Consider the following 17,190-nt stretch of genomic DNA (forward strand, 5'->3'; position numbering starts at 1 on the left):
GAATTTCACTTGTGACTCACTCGGAGTTGTTCTACGGCTACGGGATTCTTGAATCTTTCTTTCGAATTGTCTTGATGTGCCGTTTCCAGTTCGAATGCAAACAGAGTGCAGCGTCTAATTACACTCGGATTATTAACCTTTCAACTGAAGATGACGAGTTATATTGTATCGTAATATCCTAATGTCTTATAATAGTGCATCCGTTTTTGTCATAAATGTATGAAGCCCCACAGTCTACTACTTAGTAGATTGCGGATTTTTATGCATTTATGAAGAAATTGTGGTTGAGTAAAATGTACAACGGTATTAAGAGTTTAGAAGAATTTAAAAATATTGTCATGATGCTTTCAATGTAAAAAATCTATTAAGGGATGAAATGAATTTTGATTTAACTCCTGCTACTCACAATCGCTGAAAAATATTTTTGTTTTGCACGAAGATCCGCAGTCTAGTAATAAGGTATGACGAAGGAGATTTCTGTAGGAATGATTAACATCAGTTTCTTTCGAAAGTATTCGAGCATTACTTACACTAATATTTCTTTCAGATTGTTTTCATCGCAGTGCAAAAGTCGCGATGCGTTATTTCTGGTGCAATTACAAACGGAATGCAGCTTCTAAATTCTCGGATTGTTAATACTCGATCGAGTAATGCGATATGACGTAAACGCGAGTAGCAATTCATCAAAACTGCCATAAAACGGGGAAAAGAAGTCTGAATTTAAAACGGTTCTCACAGTAGACTACGGTTAGTTATGCATTTATATAGCTTGTAAAAACACTGTATAGCACTGAAAAAAAGCCTGCAAGAAATTTCCATAAAATTTTATCCTCGTATATATCGTGTGTTTAACTTATTGAAATTACTAATGCGAGAAATAAAAATCAGCGAAATTACCTCATTTTCGTAATGCCTGGCAATAAAAATGCGAATTTGCATAAGCATCCGCAGTTTAGATATGAGAAACGAGTTGTCGCTCACTGGGATACTTTCGACATGCGTCTTATTTTACGCACACTTGGAAAGAGACGTATAAGTAGAAATTTTGAAACATATACATATGGACCGTTTCTTTTGAAAGTGGTGCAAGTCCATTTTTTTTAGAAATTAGATATCACATAATTTGTGATTAATTTAGTGTAAACTTTTTATTTATAACTAGTTAACATATTTAATATCTTAAAAAATGCCAATGGATTTAAGTGTTTGAAATCCTGCTATACATCTTCAGGGTTACCATTCGAGTGCCTAAGGGTTAATAAAGCTGAAGCGGAAATTACTTCAAGTGACCTAAGGAACCACCCCTGTCAAAGTTCTCCGACATTTATGGGACACCCTGTATGCATTACACCATACCTGATACATAAAAATAAATACGTACAGCAACAACAAGAACGTGTGGCAAAATTGTTTCTAAAAGATGCAGACACGAAGTTAGATAATAAAACAACATCCAGAATGTTCATCACGATTAAGATTAGCATTAGCCAGTTAAGACAATGTGATCGGAGCATTAGAATCTGAAGGAGGGCAGTAACGTGAAACTAATTTTAGGATTCGAAAAGGGGGAGAAAGTACTCCGACGTATAAAATCGCTATGACGTCTCGAATTTAATATCGGCTCGTAAAAGAGTGTACAGTGTACCCCGAGGCGACACCGCTTTCCACAGAAACAAAATTACAAGCAGAAAAACGACCGGGCAGGAACGACTGTAAAGATCGTTAAATGCCGATCAAACAGTGAGAGAAAGAGGAGAAAAAAGTGCGTCATACAAGCGTCGAAGAGCATAAAACGACGACGATCGTGAAACTGCATGCGCGCGGCTTCGCCCGGTCTCCCCCTGGCAATTACCCGGAAAACGGATTTTTCCAATTATCTACGGTATTCCGTCGGCTCGGCCGAAGTAAAAAGGGCCAATTTAACGCTTCCGGCGATCGTCGTCCGCCACGAGAGAAACACGGAGACGAATTCAATGGGTCCCGTCTTCCTGCGCCGAGGAAAATCGCTTCGACTATAACGGTGAAACGGTCCTCCCCGCGATCGACGGAAATTATCGCGTTTCGCGAGCGAGCATGCGTAAATTGCGACGGGCATGGAGTTCCGCGCGTCGCGTCGGTCCGATTAATATCATTGGTGGAAATTGTGCGCGAGCAACGAAAAAGGAACGGGAACACGAATTAAGGGCTCTAGCGTGCGAATAGAATAGGGATGAAAGAGAGAGACAGAGAGAGAGAGAGAGAGAGAGAGAGAGAGAGAGAGTGGAGAGAGAGTGGAGAGAAAAATAATAGAGGAACAGGGGGGAAGAAGTAAATAGGAAAAAGAAGATGGGACGTATAGATCGGTGGTTGAAAAAAGACAGGAAAGAGGAAAGACGACGACGAGGCGCATGCACGGTTTGTTAATGAATGCCGGAGCGTAATCGAGCGATTCGAGATCGGCTCGTTAACGAAGTCGAAGCGTTACCCTCTATTTACCACAGTTTCGCGGTAACCGCTTCGCCGCGATATTTCATCGATATCCCGACGATCGATATCCATCGTCCGTGATAATTATCGGTGGTCGGCTGTGTAACGTCGCGGCGATACTTTACGGCCGGCGCGCGATCGCCGTGGCAATTATAGAAGCTGGTTAATGAATGAAGCTGAAATCAACGCGGCACCGGGGCCGTTTCATAACGCGGCCTCGTAATTAATATAATCGCGTCTGGATATCGATTCGACCACCTCGAGCGAGAGACCCGACTCTCTTTCTCTCTCTCTCTCTCTCTCTCTCTCTCTATATATATATATGTATATACACATATATCTCGCTCTTCCTTTCTGCACGTTCGCTATACAGCGGAGCGGTGTAAACGGTCCCCGATCTAATCGAGTCCGTCGAGACGTCCTTTTCCCTTACGAAACCGAGCGCGCCGTTTCTTTTCGACTGTCTCTCGCTCGCCGGGGAAAAATCCCATTTTCGATTAAGCGAACGCGCGTCACGGCAGATTGACTCGCGGAGGCCACCGCTGCTCGCGGGCACCGCCGCGCCGCGTCGCCGTTGAAAAATGAAACGGGACGGCGGATTTATCGGTTTTTTCGATAATTTGATTTATCTCCGACTCGATGGGGAATTAAAAGTGGTGTCTGCCCGGTCGGTTTGTCACGCTCCACTAAACGGCGTTTATTACGGGCTAAGCGGCGCCGATTTTTCCAGCGAGAACTTCTCGCGGAAGCCGCGCGCAACGAACGATCGACGAGGAAATGGCCACCGTGTCGACAATCGTTCCGAACTACTGTGGGGCAACGACACCGATCATTAATTCGGTGAAACGCACGACGATTTTCAGGGAAATGATCGGTTGTCCCCGATCGCATTCGTCTAAGTCAGCCTTATCGATTCGGTCGCTCGTTGCGGCACGCGGGGAAACGCGGATATCGATTGCATTTCTTGCGTTCGGTGAAAGCTCGAAGAACAGAAATCCTCGAGTTTTTTCAGTCGAACTTCTCCATCTCTCGTTTGGCTAGTTTCTTTTATTCTGCGGTTTTTTTGCGTGTCTCGCCGCGTTCACGGCATTCGATGCAGTACAGTTGTTTTGTTTTATTTTATTTTTCGATTAGACACCTTGTGTGACTGGAATAAACGACTAACGAGTGTGAAAAAGAATCTAGATCGAAGAAACGCGAATATCAAAATAATGGTAATGATTAGACTGCAGATTTTATGCATTTCAATATGGATGTATTTTTTCCAAGTTGTTGAAGCCATTTAGAGGAAGAAGGAAATTTCTATACCATTTATGTTTCGTCATATCCGATCGCTATGATTTACGTATTGAATTCGTTCTAGTAGCCGGTGGACTGGAATTGGAGAACCGTTCTATTGGAAATCATTTTTCTTTTTGTTTATTTATCATATTTTTTCAGTTGCATCAACCCCCCGCAATGATCATTAGCCGCTGCAGGTTTACAAATGTGTGGTCGTTCTTTGAGATTTGATTGATTAGTTTCGTAAATTTCAAGAAATCGATTAGGTTTTCACAGGAGTCCTTGGAGTCGGTGGCATCTTTGATGTTTTCGTGGATTTTGTATCTTCTTCGTTCTTGTTGTGTTCGATTAAGTTTATTGTGTTGCAACGAATGCGCTTAGTCCGTCTAGATTTTTTTAGTAAGTATGAGTGGATGAGGTTTGCGTGTCCAATTCTCACTTTGTCAATCGTTACTTGCTCTTTACCGTTGAATGATCCGAAATCGTTGATTGTCATCATTTACGTGGTATGTAGTCCGAAATATTCGTGCGACAATGTAAACGCAAGCTGCACGATACGCGAAGGAGATTCAGCGGGCAGAGAATGGAATTCGAAGCGGGCCGAGTCGAGGTGGAAACAAGGTAGCGTAAACCCGCTTAATGCCCCTTAATTTCTCGTCCGGGGTAATATAAATGTCGCAGGCCATCAGAAAGCACGGCGATTGTGAGGATCACGGAACGAAAGTACCGTGCGTAAAATTGTGGGAAGAAAAAGAAGTAAGGCGAACGAACGATCGGGCGCCAGGACGCACGGAGCGATTCCGTGGAACGGCAATAAAAGACTATTGGTCGTCGTCAATTCGACAAACACGTGGATACCGGCGACGTCGTTGATTCATTGGCGTTCCTAAAATAAAGATGATACCGGCCCCTGATTGGCCGTCGTTTCCGTCTTAAATTGCGCGCCCGTGTTAATCGCCGGTCGTGAAAACGCCTTCTTTCTTTTTTCTTCCCTTGGTTCTCGATCGAGAAGACGGTTTATTGGGTAACGATGCTTTATCGTCTTTTTATGACACCGGGGCGGGGGTGGGGTCGCGGACACGGTCCGGCGAATTTTCGAAAATCCAGCTCCCTGTTTGTCGCGAATTCTCGCGGACCGTTGCGACGCGACGGTTTTACCGTCATTTAACCCTCTGCCGTATTTTAACGAGTCTCGGACACGAAGGTTTTAACAAAGTCTAACAAATATGAATTATTTCATTCGTTTCAATTATATTCGTTTCTAATAAATATTTAAGCATTAAAATAAATGTAGTCATACAAAAAGTATAAATTTCCTTTTCCCTACTACGACATTTTCCGGTATAAAGGGGAAAACGTCAGTAATAATTAAAAAGTATAAGGTCCCCCCCCCCCGAATATCGTGCTATGTATGCGGTAGAATTAACAACGGCATGCGGCATGATTATTTTGATTTTCTGTATGCGATTTAAAAAAAATCGTGATCGTCGCACACATGTATGTAACGCTGATCGATGAATTCAAAGAAATCGAAGATCACCTTGGAATTTCAACGTTACCTCCATTCGGATAAGATTTTCGCACGCCGTAATTAGAGTAATATTTGAAATATCTTGGCGAATAATTAATAGCTCGAAAGATGCGCTTGCGTAGGCTGATTGGAGCGGACCACTCTACGTGTAATACGTACACATGGTTAATACATACATGTATACATACATATAGAAATGTATGAATATTAAACAATCATAAAGTCACCAGCTCGAGACATCGTTCGTCGTTACAACGGTGATTTAAGCTACAGTATAAGGCAAAAAATGGCGATACGAACCTCCGCACCGCGCCGCGCCGGGGAATATACATAGCCTATTAGCGCTTCGAGGGTTAAATGATTACCGGCGACTACGCCCAACGATAGCGGGTATTATGCGCGGGGAAAATAAATATTAAATCATAATATCGCGGGATGAGCTATTCGATCGAGCATTCTTGTAGCTTTTCCTTTTTGCTCTCGTGCCTTTTTCTCTGACGCTCTATTTGGCCATTAGCACGCAGACACGCGCGCGATTAAATTCATCCCCCATACATATGCATGCAGTCGATGCTGGTGTTATTTTTGCAAGGTATTTTTCCATAATTAGAAATTCAAATTGCACGATACATAACGCCGCGGCGCACGGATATGGAAAGCCGCCGCCGCTCCGCGCTGGTACGCAATTAATTGACAGTTTATGTACTGTTCGACGGAGTGCTTTTTCTTGGCCGACAGGAACCTCGAGGTACTGTTGTCTAGGACTGTTACTTTTCCGAAGCTTCGAAGGATTCGAAGCGGTTTTCGAAGGCTACGCCCCCTCGACCCGGCCGCGCGTCTCGCTTCTCGTGGCGGTCGTAGCGATCAGTAGCGATGCGAAATTGCGAACAGCTACGTCCGAACTTTCGTATCGCCGACGCTTACATTAATTTCTAACTGTATGTTAGAAATTTGACCACGAAAAGTACATCTAAGGAAGTGTATGCGAAAGGGTAATCTAAGGGTTATCGGTGAAAACATATGTCGATAAACATTGTGGAGGAAGTCTGTGTCGCTAATGTCGGACGGACCCAGGTAAGCGCAGTCATAATACTAGCGAAAGATTTCAGTATGAATAATTGTTGTCCTTGGAAAAGAGTTGACGATGAACACGTTGCCAATTGGATTTAGGCGATATCATAGCAATTAGATGAATAATAGTGAGAACAACAACAATAACAGCAATATGAATTCAATAATTGTACGATGGAGTTAAGAGGGGGTTAAGAGGGTTAAGAGTTATTCTTGTGACGAACGAAGGGCATACCAAACTCGGTCCACGATCACCGGAAAGCTCCACCGGAGGCAGCCTGACTCGGGGTCACCGAGTCCCGGGTTCTGCGATCATCCCCAAAGAAGGAAGCGGCGGATGCGTCCAACAGCGGGACCCGCGTCGCGACTGCTTCGCGGACGGTGTGTGGTGTGTACCGGTGATCGGCGGGTATCCAGCAATCCAGCTCCGTAAACACGGGTCGGCTTGTGTTTGTGCACGAATCACCGCTATGCTGGTGCGTGCCCCTTCCGTCGCGTCGCGTCGCGTCGCGTCGCGCGTCGGTAGCCTCTGTTGCCCCGGTGTCTCGGTTGTCCCGGGATGGCTGGTTTTCTGTTCGTGCGTCCTCGTCCCTCTCATTCCTAAGTACATATGGTCGAAGTGGCCGCGACGCGTACGAGTCTGTCTCTCGCGACCCGCGGTAAGCAAAGCAAACGACCTTCCGTGGAATCTGGACAACCTGTCTGCCCGCCTGCAGCCGCGCCGCGCCGAGAGACCGGGCGGCCGGGCGAGCCTGCACTTGTTCCGGCGCGGCGCGGCGGCTTGGCGTGGCTTGGCTTGGCAGCGGACTCTTTCCCTCTTTCTCCAGCCGGCGCGGCAGACTGATCTCCGTCCTCTACCATCATCCGTCTCGTTTCAAAGCGCTGCCACGCTAACCGCGCCGAGGGTGTTCCACTGGCGACCCTTTACTTATCGTTAACCGCTGGAACGTGCGCTCGCTTGCTCGCGCGAGCAAGCTAACCAGCAGCGAGTAAGCGAGCTCGCCCGATGGGACGTATGAATGGGAACGCCGCGCCGCGCGCCGGGCGGACCGTTTCACCTTAGACCAGCTGGCAGAGCCATTCGCGCGGCAATCCGAACCGAGAGAGATCGAAGGTAACGGTAGCTAAGGTATACTACTGCTCCTCCGAAGGCCTCGCCAACCGTTCCGTTCCAGCTACCGGCGAACTCGACGAAAAGCCGCGCCATCATTATCGCGTCGCCGATCTTCTCCCTTACTGCTACCCATTAAGCGTAATTCAGGAAGTTTCATGTAACCCTAAACGGTTATTAGATCGCTCGGACCTTTATGCAAATCCTCGCTTCTTTCTGGAATAATTCATCGAGACAGGAATCACGTTGATGCTCGTTAAGCCTCGGTAAACGTTCTTCGCTAGGTAAGGGAGAATGTGCCTCTGTTCTACTTCGTTCAACCGAGAGTTTCGTTGGACCTTGCTTCGCGGAGTTCGCTATTGTAAATGCATGAACAACCGCCGCGTCGCGTCGTACGGGGGTTGTAATCAATCATCGCTGAGTGCTTCTCGTGGCTCCTCGAGGTGACTGTAATCATGTTGCGTTAGCTGACGACTTCGGCTGTGCTTGCTTAATCGTTCTATTGGTAATTCGTTGGTCGACGAACAGGAACAGAATTTGAACTGAATCGCTCATCACGATTCTTCTTAAAACTAAGAGAACGCTCTTTCAGATGTCATCAAAATCGGGAAGTAATTCGAATTCGTTCAGAAGTTATGAGCGTAGAAACACAAGGGGGATGGAACTTATTTGCACACCTAATACTTATTGTTAGCGCAGCAGAAATAGATCTCGGTGTCAGTTGAGATCTGAAATGCTTAAATAAATAAAAGGAACCTTTTAGATTTTGGAAGATGTTTTGTACACGTTGGGAGGAAGAAAAGCGGTGAGAGGTGGTAGTTTTCATCCACGGTCTCCGCGAGAAATCAAATGATCTCGTCAGCGTACCGTTCCGAGCGGTGAGGCCAGGTATCGGAGACACCGGATACCCACTTCTTTCTTCCGTCAAATCGGAGAAAGCTCTAGCCGACGTGCGTGGCTCCGTTTACATCCGCGTATCAAACGCGCATGGCCGCGTCTCTCCACGTCCGACGTCCTGGTGGCCTGATACCTGGCATCTGTCTAATCATAGTCAGCGGACATGGGTGTGTTCCTGCCTCGACTCGATCATCGACAGAATTCCTCACGCGCGGATTCCCCGGCGACTCTTCCTGCATCGCTTACGGCTTACAACAACTTGTTAATGTTCCTCTAAAAATATTACAAAATTTCTCTGGATGTCCATTCTTTGCTCGCTAACATATTAATTTATGGTCTTAAAATGAGAATTTCTGCAAATAAGTTAAATACAAAAGGTGTTTAATACTCATTTTGTACATAATATGTATAATATATATCAAATAGTGTATAATATATTATTTTGTAATAGTATTGATACATTTTAGTATATTATTACTAATATTAGAATAATAATAATATATATTTTGGTTAGCGCTACACAATGGTTAAAGTTCAAAATCGAAGAGAAACTTGATAATTCCACTCGGCTCCATGAAAGACGAGCCCACAAAGATAATTCCTTCATCGTCCCTACGCAGCGTCCATCCCGAAGCGAGTTTCGAATCGAAAGAGCAAGCATAATTCCGCGGAAGCGATGCGCAAGAAGCGAATGCAGTTACGGGGCCCTTCTACATGTATAGTGATCTCGGTTCCGCTCGGGACTATGTCGGGACAGCTGGGATCTAAGGCATCGCGCGGATCAGCTCGTGATCCGCGAAACACGCGACCACCGCGCCGGCGCGGCGCGTATCCGCTCGTTTCCTCACGATTCACAATACCCTCCGGGCGACTCAAGGACACTCCCACACGTCCCGGCGAATCAGCCTCGGTTTTCCGAGTTGATGTCGGACTACGGGTCGCGATTCTCGCTTACAATCCGCAATTCCGCGCCGGGCAAAAATTCGATCCGGAACGGGACAGCGAGTACAATGGCTTGGCCAGTCGCGGCCGCCCGCCCCGAAACGGGCCGTCGAGCGTCGCGTCGCGTCGTTCGTCAAAGCGAGAAGAAGGACAAGAAGGACAAGAGAGAACGCGTGTCTCTCTCTCGTTCTCGTTGGTTCGCGATGAGCACAATTGACCGCGGTGGAGAGACAGAGAATCGAGGAGGAGACACGGGGAGGACCGCGCGCGCAGCTGTCCGGATGGATCCACGGTCAAGTTCCTCCTTTTTCTCCGAGGCGCTGTCTCGTTCCTTTTTTATTTTCTCCGGCCGGTGTTCTTTTTGTCAGCGCGTGTTGAACGACAGCCACGAAGAGGGCACAATCGGCCGGAATTAGCGAGCCTTGTGCTATCTCGCTTATTGTTCGCGCGACAAGCTTTACACACGTGTAACTTTCCGCGAGCGCGCGACCCGCACACGCGGGGAGAGAGAGAGAGAGAGAGGGATCCTCGGGCTCATGCATATCATCCGACGCCTTCGTGCGCACAGTGTCCGGCTAGCAGCTGTTTTTCTTACGTCACCGTGCCAGGAGGAATGCTTTTGATTTATGACGGTTGCACGCCGCGCCGTCGTCCCCGTCGTCGTCTTCGTCTTCGTCTTCGTCTTCGTCTTCGTGGTCTTTCTCTGCGCTCGCGATTTCTTGCTCTCACTCGCGCGAGCCGCGACAATTGCGATCTCGCATGCACGGATGAAAAGAGGCGTGGCCCGCTTTTTAGCGGCGCCGGATTGCTCGCTTTTGCTCGCCAGGCTTGCTCGTTACAGACTTGCGCAGCCCGGGCCCGAGTTCGGCTCGCAATTTCCATGGAATTCGGATGGGTGCCACGAATCGGGCCCCGGCCGGCCGGCCAGCCCGACTGCAAATCGCCTTTTAAATTACCATGAGAATTGCCTCGGCGATCACGGACCCCTCCGGAGACGACTCGCGAGCCTCTTGACAGCGACTTCATACTTCTAGGAATTACACTTTCTCGGGCACGATTCAAATCGACCCGCAAATCGGTCACGCGATCGGTTCGTACGAACGGACGCGCGCTGCCCCTTCAGTTCTCGAAACTCGTAACTCGGCGTCGTCGCCGTCGTCGTCGTCGTTTAGACTCCTGTTCGTTCGTGCCCTACACCTTGTTTTAGTCGATTTCCAGCATCTGCATTCTTGTTCCGTGCTTTTTCACTGTACTCGCCCAAGTGCGGACAAGCGTAATTTCGATGTTACTCTTGTTACAAACGGGTTTAATCGTTCTGTCAGTACGCGAGATTTTTCACGATGTTCGATCACACGAACTTCTCGTGCCTGATAATTAGACTGCGGGTTTCACGCGTTTACAGAAGAAATCGGTGGCTGCAATTTCAAACAGTATACAGTTTTATACGTTCATAGCAGAATGAAAAAGAAAACTGTAAAGACATTAGAGACCCTTGAGAATTGCTGAATAAAAAATTGTTTAAAAGCGACAGCAATATCGTTTACAATTTAACAAATTTTTCGAATCAATATAAAAGAAAATCATTCAGCTTTTTTTACATACAGTCCAGTGATTAGCAAACCTATCAATAGGCTTCCGCTAGGCAAAGTATCAAAATCGTGGAATCCCTCTGCGAACATTTTCGATTTCGTTAAAATGAATTCTCTAATTGCGACATCGATGTAAAAGCGCATTCTACCAGAATATTAACCTTATTTTCCTCCGCATCTTTTACTTCGATATGTCCGACGATGTGTTTCATGTTCGCAAACCGCATTACCGAAGAAATATTAAGAAATATTCATAAAAATATGGGAAGCGTATCCGAATAAAACAGGCGCTAACGACGGTTAATAAAATCCTTAATCAAGGACGTGAATTCGCAACGCGATGAAGACATGAATGCTCATTAGTATACGGTGTCTAATTATTTTTTTTTTCCGCGACGATAACCCGACACGACTTTGTTGGAGCGAATGTCCAAGCGTTCAGATATACCATAATACATTGTATATCCGATCGTGAAAAACGCCGCAGACATATCACTTGGACCTGGCGTTTTTTTACAGGGCAATAAACTTTAGACAGTGCCGTAAAGAAGTTGAATCGACGTTACAAGTTGTAACCGTGTAGAAACAACTCGGGGAACGTAATGTTACTTAAGACGTAGACCCGGGTGATTTCAACGCACGGTTAAAGAAGGATTGCTGCGTCGCGCCGCGCCTCGCCGCGCCGTTCTCGAAATGTCAATCGGCGACGCTGCTGCGCGCGTAATCGTAACTAACCGGCGAAATTTAGAAAGCATCCGATTTATAGGCCTTATCACTAGAACGTACGGCGACAGCCCCGGTGATGCCGATAAACTTTTTAATCGTTAACTTTTCGCGCCGACCGGATCAACTACTTTCGTTTCTCGCCTGTAACTCCAGGCGCGATCCAATCGTTTATTAAATCAACGGTGTAAATTAATTAATTCCGCGCTATCGCATCGCCGTGATACCCGCCCAATTTGTACCCGATCCGACTCCACATTCTTATTTCTCTACGACGCGCGACGAACCGCCTGCCTCCGTCTGGTCTAACTTTCCTATTTTGCCCTAGTAACTGTTTCATTTTTTTCCTGATCCACACTAGTGCCGCCATTAATTTACTGGAAACTCGAAACATAAAACATTCGCGACCATTGCTAATGTATCACCGGAGTTCCTTACGTTTCTATCTTCAGATAAGTGTTGTTCACTGACCATATTTTTCCGATTAAATTTTCATATTATTTTATTTGTTAGCTACCGAAGCACTTGGAGAAAATAATCAGCTGTAGATGTTTTCGACTTCAGAGAAATAGACTATTTGAAAGTCAGCTGCATACATACTTCACGAAAAAGTTAGCTGGACATTTTTTCAGAAACTAATTTCTTGAAAGTGACCATGTATGATTTTTCAAGGGGGTTGGGAAGGAGAAAAATTGGGACACTTTTGTGGCGTCAAAGCCATATGAAAAAAATTCATGTAAAAGCTTTGCCACATCGGTAAAAGACGATTCATCGAAAAAAATCGGTTGATACGAAAAAAAGTGTATCAAAATCGTTTTCTCCGTTTGGCAGAAAAATGTCGGTCGCGAGCGCTTTCATATCCTCTCTGCTAATAATTTCGTGACTGGGGAGGAAGCCTCGTCTTCGTAGAAACCCAGAAAATCGTTTGCTGCGATTTTCCTTTCCTTTGGAACGAGTGTTATCCGGTCGCGCGGCGCGACGCAGCGAAGAGGCGTGGAGAGGAGAGGAGAGGAGAGGAGAGGAGAGGAGAGGAGAGGAGAGGAACGTTAACGCGCATGCAAATCGACGTCTTGATCGATACGAGGACGCTCGTTCGGATCTAGTTTCGCTCTGATCGCGTTCGATTAGCTCGCCGATCATGAACGGCGAAATGGCATCGAGATTACGCCTCGATAACTTTAAATAAATCGTGCTCGCGGGTTCCTCGCCGCGTTGCGCGCCGGCCGGCGGGATCCAGGAAACGCGTGTTCGACGCGTTTTATACCCGAACACGTTCGCTACCGATATTCGTTTCGAAAGTAATCTTCGCCTACTATAAATAGATCCTTACAGCCAGTAGTCTCTTTGGCAAGAAATGGACCCAGCTTTTTATCAGATCGCTCACCGCGATAGAAGATTAGTTGCGCCTGCTTTGTAATTTGTGTATTTATAGTAAGAAAATACGTAATGCGGTGTATCTATTTTGCTGATTTCATATTTGTCTGAGACTCTGAGAGGAAGCACTTATCTCGGTAATCGTTGTCGAGCTAATTCTCTGTCATTTATCGGAAAATGGTAAAACCCTGTACCGAGATTAAATAATAAATTTATATTAATCGACGTGGTGTATAAATATATTCCTATATGTTCCTCTATATTGTGTCTTTCTTTCTAGTTCTTTTTTCTCGTGGATTATATTTTAGTAATAATAGTATATTTGATAAAATACCTATGATTTCATAGCACAGTCTCGAAAATTGCACGAAAATCAGCTAATAAATCCAGCCTAAGCACCGACGATGTTGAATACTTATAGGTTATCGATCGTGAGAGACGGTCAACAGTTTAATAATATCACGGAAAGCATAAAGAAAGACACAGAAACGTAAATAACCACGCGTGATACTCTTTTCTCAAGGCTCGGACCCCGCAGAGGTGTGTAGTTGGCATTTAACAGTAATTGCTAGTCGTTGTTCAACTAGAATCTTTTAACACTATATCATTAACAACAGTATTCCAAGTATCAATTGGAGACCGAGGCTGAAAGTCTCGAGACCATAAAATAGTGTTGCATTACGACATTCCGTGCGTTCCTGCTAATTTGCGAACTCGCATTCAGCTTTCAAAAGTTTCTGTATTATTACAAATCGGCAATAAAGATAGCGCGTTAAAAATCGATAGACTGCGGATCAAGGGTCAAATAGGATCGTATATAAACATCTTTCTCCGTTTTTAACAATTTCGACGAAAGATGGGCATAATACACCTGGTCTAACCTTTTGACTCTTTGAAATTTTTTTCGCCTAATCATTTTTCCCGGGAACGCATAAAAGGTTTAATCTAATGATTAGATTGTTAGAAGTAGACTGCGATCCAAGATGTCGATATTAACCCCTTGCCCTACGATTTATTTTACGGTTTCAGTGATTTTTTTGTATTTTTGTAGACTGTAGACGATGATGTTGTTCTAGAAGTGCAATGTGTGCTGTGTACCAAATGGAAGCTTAACAAGCTATTCGAAATTTGCACGCATTAATCGAAAACGAAACAAACTTTCGGCACAACCTAATGTGGCAATTTGCAATTTCAATTTACAAACCATCAACGCCACGTAAAAGTTATTCGGTGTATTAAGGTACAACGATTCGTTTCGATATAAAGTCGTCGAGTCTAACAATCCGTTGCCCCGTTGCAAGGTAAAATAAACTCGAGCGTATCTCGTATCAGAGAAGAAATCGCGAATCTTCCTGGTTGCTGGTGCAACGAAATAAAACTACGGTGCCGGGCGATAGAGTGTTGGTCTCGCACGGTGGTCGCCGATAAACGCCAAACGATATTACGATCATTGAATTACAGGTAGACTGTTTGCTCGGTGTTTTTCCGGGTTAGTTGAAATTCTTGGTCCGATAGCGCAACAGGACGGGTGCCGCGCCGCGCCGCGCCGGTCACGGATGACCACCGAGACTGGAAGTTGTTCGAGCATCATTCGTCAGAGAGTCTCGTTCTCCTTTTTGGACGATGATGCCCCGCGATTTTCCCTCGTAAAAGCTGAGCGGATCCACGGGCAACGAGCTGAGACGCGAAAAGCGACGCGTCTAATCGCGTTCGCCGATTAGCAGGGACAAGACGGACACGGCGTACCAGCGCTGGAAATGGCTTCGCGATTATGTCACGATAACCCCCGAGTCGAGATAACCGTCGAGATCGAGAGACGTTTTTGCGCACGGGCTCCGCAGGACGATCGCCAAGGAACACCACGTTTTCGACTTTGTTGTATGTATACGGTGATAATTGGAAGATAGTATATGTATATTTGTATAAATATTTAAGATATACATACGTTGCATGTACACTACCGACCAAAAGTTGGGAATCACTTGCTGATTTTTGTAAAAATCAAATATATTTTGAAATGATACATCGTTATACATATATCAAATATTAACTAGTTGAATAATATTTCTTGACAGATTTCAGCATTTTCTCATGTCCATAATGCTCTTGTATAGCTCTTGTATAGTATACATCCACAAACAAGGCAGGTTACCCAACCGTAACACGCCGATTTTCATGAAATTTTCGTATGATGTACATAGAACTCAAAATCAGATTTGAATGTCTGTCACTAAATTTGATTTAAAAGCATAAATCCAAACTCCAATTGCTGAGAAGAAAAAACGTGTACGAAATATACTAAAAACAAATGTAAATAATGAAATAGAGTGTTTACGATAAGTACAACAGAGAATAACAATGTTGGAAAACCCAAAAATGCATGTATTAAATAGTCAATAAATTCGCGAAGCAAGGGCTATGTTTGGCTTTATTTATTCGGCCAATAACAAAGTGGAAAAACACCATGTCAACGTAAAGCTTGGCTGGCCGTCATGCGAGCAAATTCGCCGATAACGAACAAAAAGTCGGCGTGTTCGCCTCGAAACGGGGATATTTGTCGACAAATAACGCGCGTTGCGAGCGACCGACACCGAACAAGAAAAGAGAGCAGGCGGCCGTCTATTCGTGGTGGCGAGTATCCGGCTCATAAGTGTATAAATCAGGAAGAGAAATGCCCGGCCGCTTATAGTCGTGCACGCTAACAAGATCGCGTTAATGTAAATCGGTGAAAAAACGTTTACAAGCGTGGAGTGAGGAGACGAGTACCCCGGAGGTTATTGCATATTCCCGGTAACGACGTGTGATTCAGTTGACAAAGAGCCGTGCTCTGCTCTCTTCGCGGAGTCTCTCGAAGGTGTCTCTCAAGAAACTGTTCGAAAACGATACCATTCATAAGTCAACAAATATTTCGAATCAATATAACGTAACAAATACCACCGAAATTATTGTTTAAAAGCATATTATCGAGCTTCTTTTACCCCTGAACCGGTTAATGCAGAAATGGTGCAAGTCGAAACAGTTTAACATTGGATAAGATAAAGCGAATCAATGTTTTTATATTATATAATAATATATATCTGAAAAGCGTCTGAACGATGATGCTCGCTGGTGGATCGCGCGGCGTTCGCGGCGCAGCACGACAACTCGCATCAAGGGCGATCAGAATCGATCCTTCATGGATTTCGCGGCGTGTATAGTCGTTCGCCTCCGGGTATTCTGGAGCCGCACGCATCTCTCGGACGTGTGTAGTGTGCGCGCGCGATCCATTCTGGTGGCGGACGATAGAAGGAAAGGGAGCTAACCGGAGCTAAACCCATTTATCGTTGCGGAGCGCACGGCGCTTTCAATGAGGCGTGCGCGCGCTGGAGTAGGACGGAGCAGGAAAAGCCGTGGAAAAACGAGAGAAAAGACTGGCCGCCGCGCGGCGTGGCCCGTACCTACGTCCACAAACGGAGACAGACGTACCGGGAAGAGGCGCAAAAGAAGGAGAACGCCGGAGAAAAGAGAGCAACCCGGTGAAACGGAGAGAGTATAAAACCCGGTGAAAGACAGAAAACGCGATCGAGACGAAGACGAACAGATCCAGCGTCCGAAAGAGGAACGAACACAGAGAGGAACAGAGAAGGAGAGGGAGAAAGAGAGAAAGAGAGAGAGAGAGAGAGAGCAGGAGAGAAAAACAGACGAGAAAAGAGAGCGCAAGGATACCGTGCGAGCCCGTACACGCACGCACGCACACGCACGCACCGAGCGAGAGAGCAGCGCGTCCGAGCGAAAAAGAGAGCAGAGCGGAGACAGGGCGTGGTCCAGCCTTGCTCTTACTTATAATTATATTTATTCGCACAACGTATATGTACCTATAGCGATTGATATACGATCGCGTCGAGGTCTCGGCTTACCACGACGCGCGACGCGCGACGCGACGAGGACTGCGCGTCCGACGCGCTCGCGATTCTACCCGAAGCCTCTTTTTGGCGTCGAACGCTGGTCCTCGCAGGTGGACAGTCATCCTAACCGGCCTCCCTCATAACATTTCAGGCAATCGCGAAGATCGTAGCCAGCGATCTTCCTAAAAAAAAAACAATTTGTAAGAGATAGTCACCGATCCTTGTAAAAGTCGTAGACACCGCCTACGAGATAACAAGCGCCTTGACCTTTCAGAAGAGTTCTCGATTTATTCAATGGCTTCGCACGTCTGATCAACACCA

General features: G+C 45.8%; 1 protein-coding gene and 1 long non-coding RNA gene across 4 annotated transcripts in view; one reads left to right on the top strand and one right to left on the bottom strand.

The window, feature by feature from the left end:
- Positions 1 to 17,190, top strand: part of Grh (grainy head) — a 250,160-nt gene that overhangs the window by 113,026 nt on the left and 119,944 nt on the right. The gene's annotated exons all lie outside the window — the stretch shown is intronic.
- Positions 9,506 to 12,298, bottom strand: LOC143211043 (uncharacterized). The gene is made up of 2 exons (XR_013009374.1): positions 11,050 to 12,298; positions 9,506 to 10,968 (listed from the first exon to the last, which is right to left on the bottom strand). It is a non-coding gene; the product is annotated as an uncharacterized LOC143211043 (long non-coding RNA).

This window comes from Lasioglossum baleicum, chromosome 7 (assembly GCF_051020765.1).
Source record: "Lasioglossum baleicum chromosome 7, iyLasBale1, whole genome shotgun sequence".
Lineage (NCBI taxonomy): Eukaryota > Metazoa > Arthropoda > Insecta > Hymenoptera > Halictidae > Lasioglossum > Lasioglossum baleicum.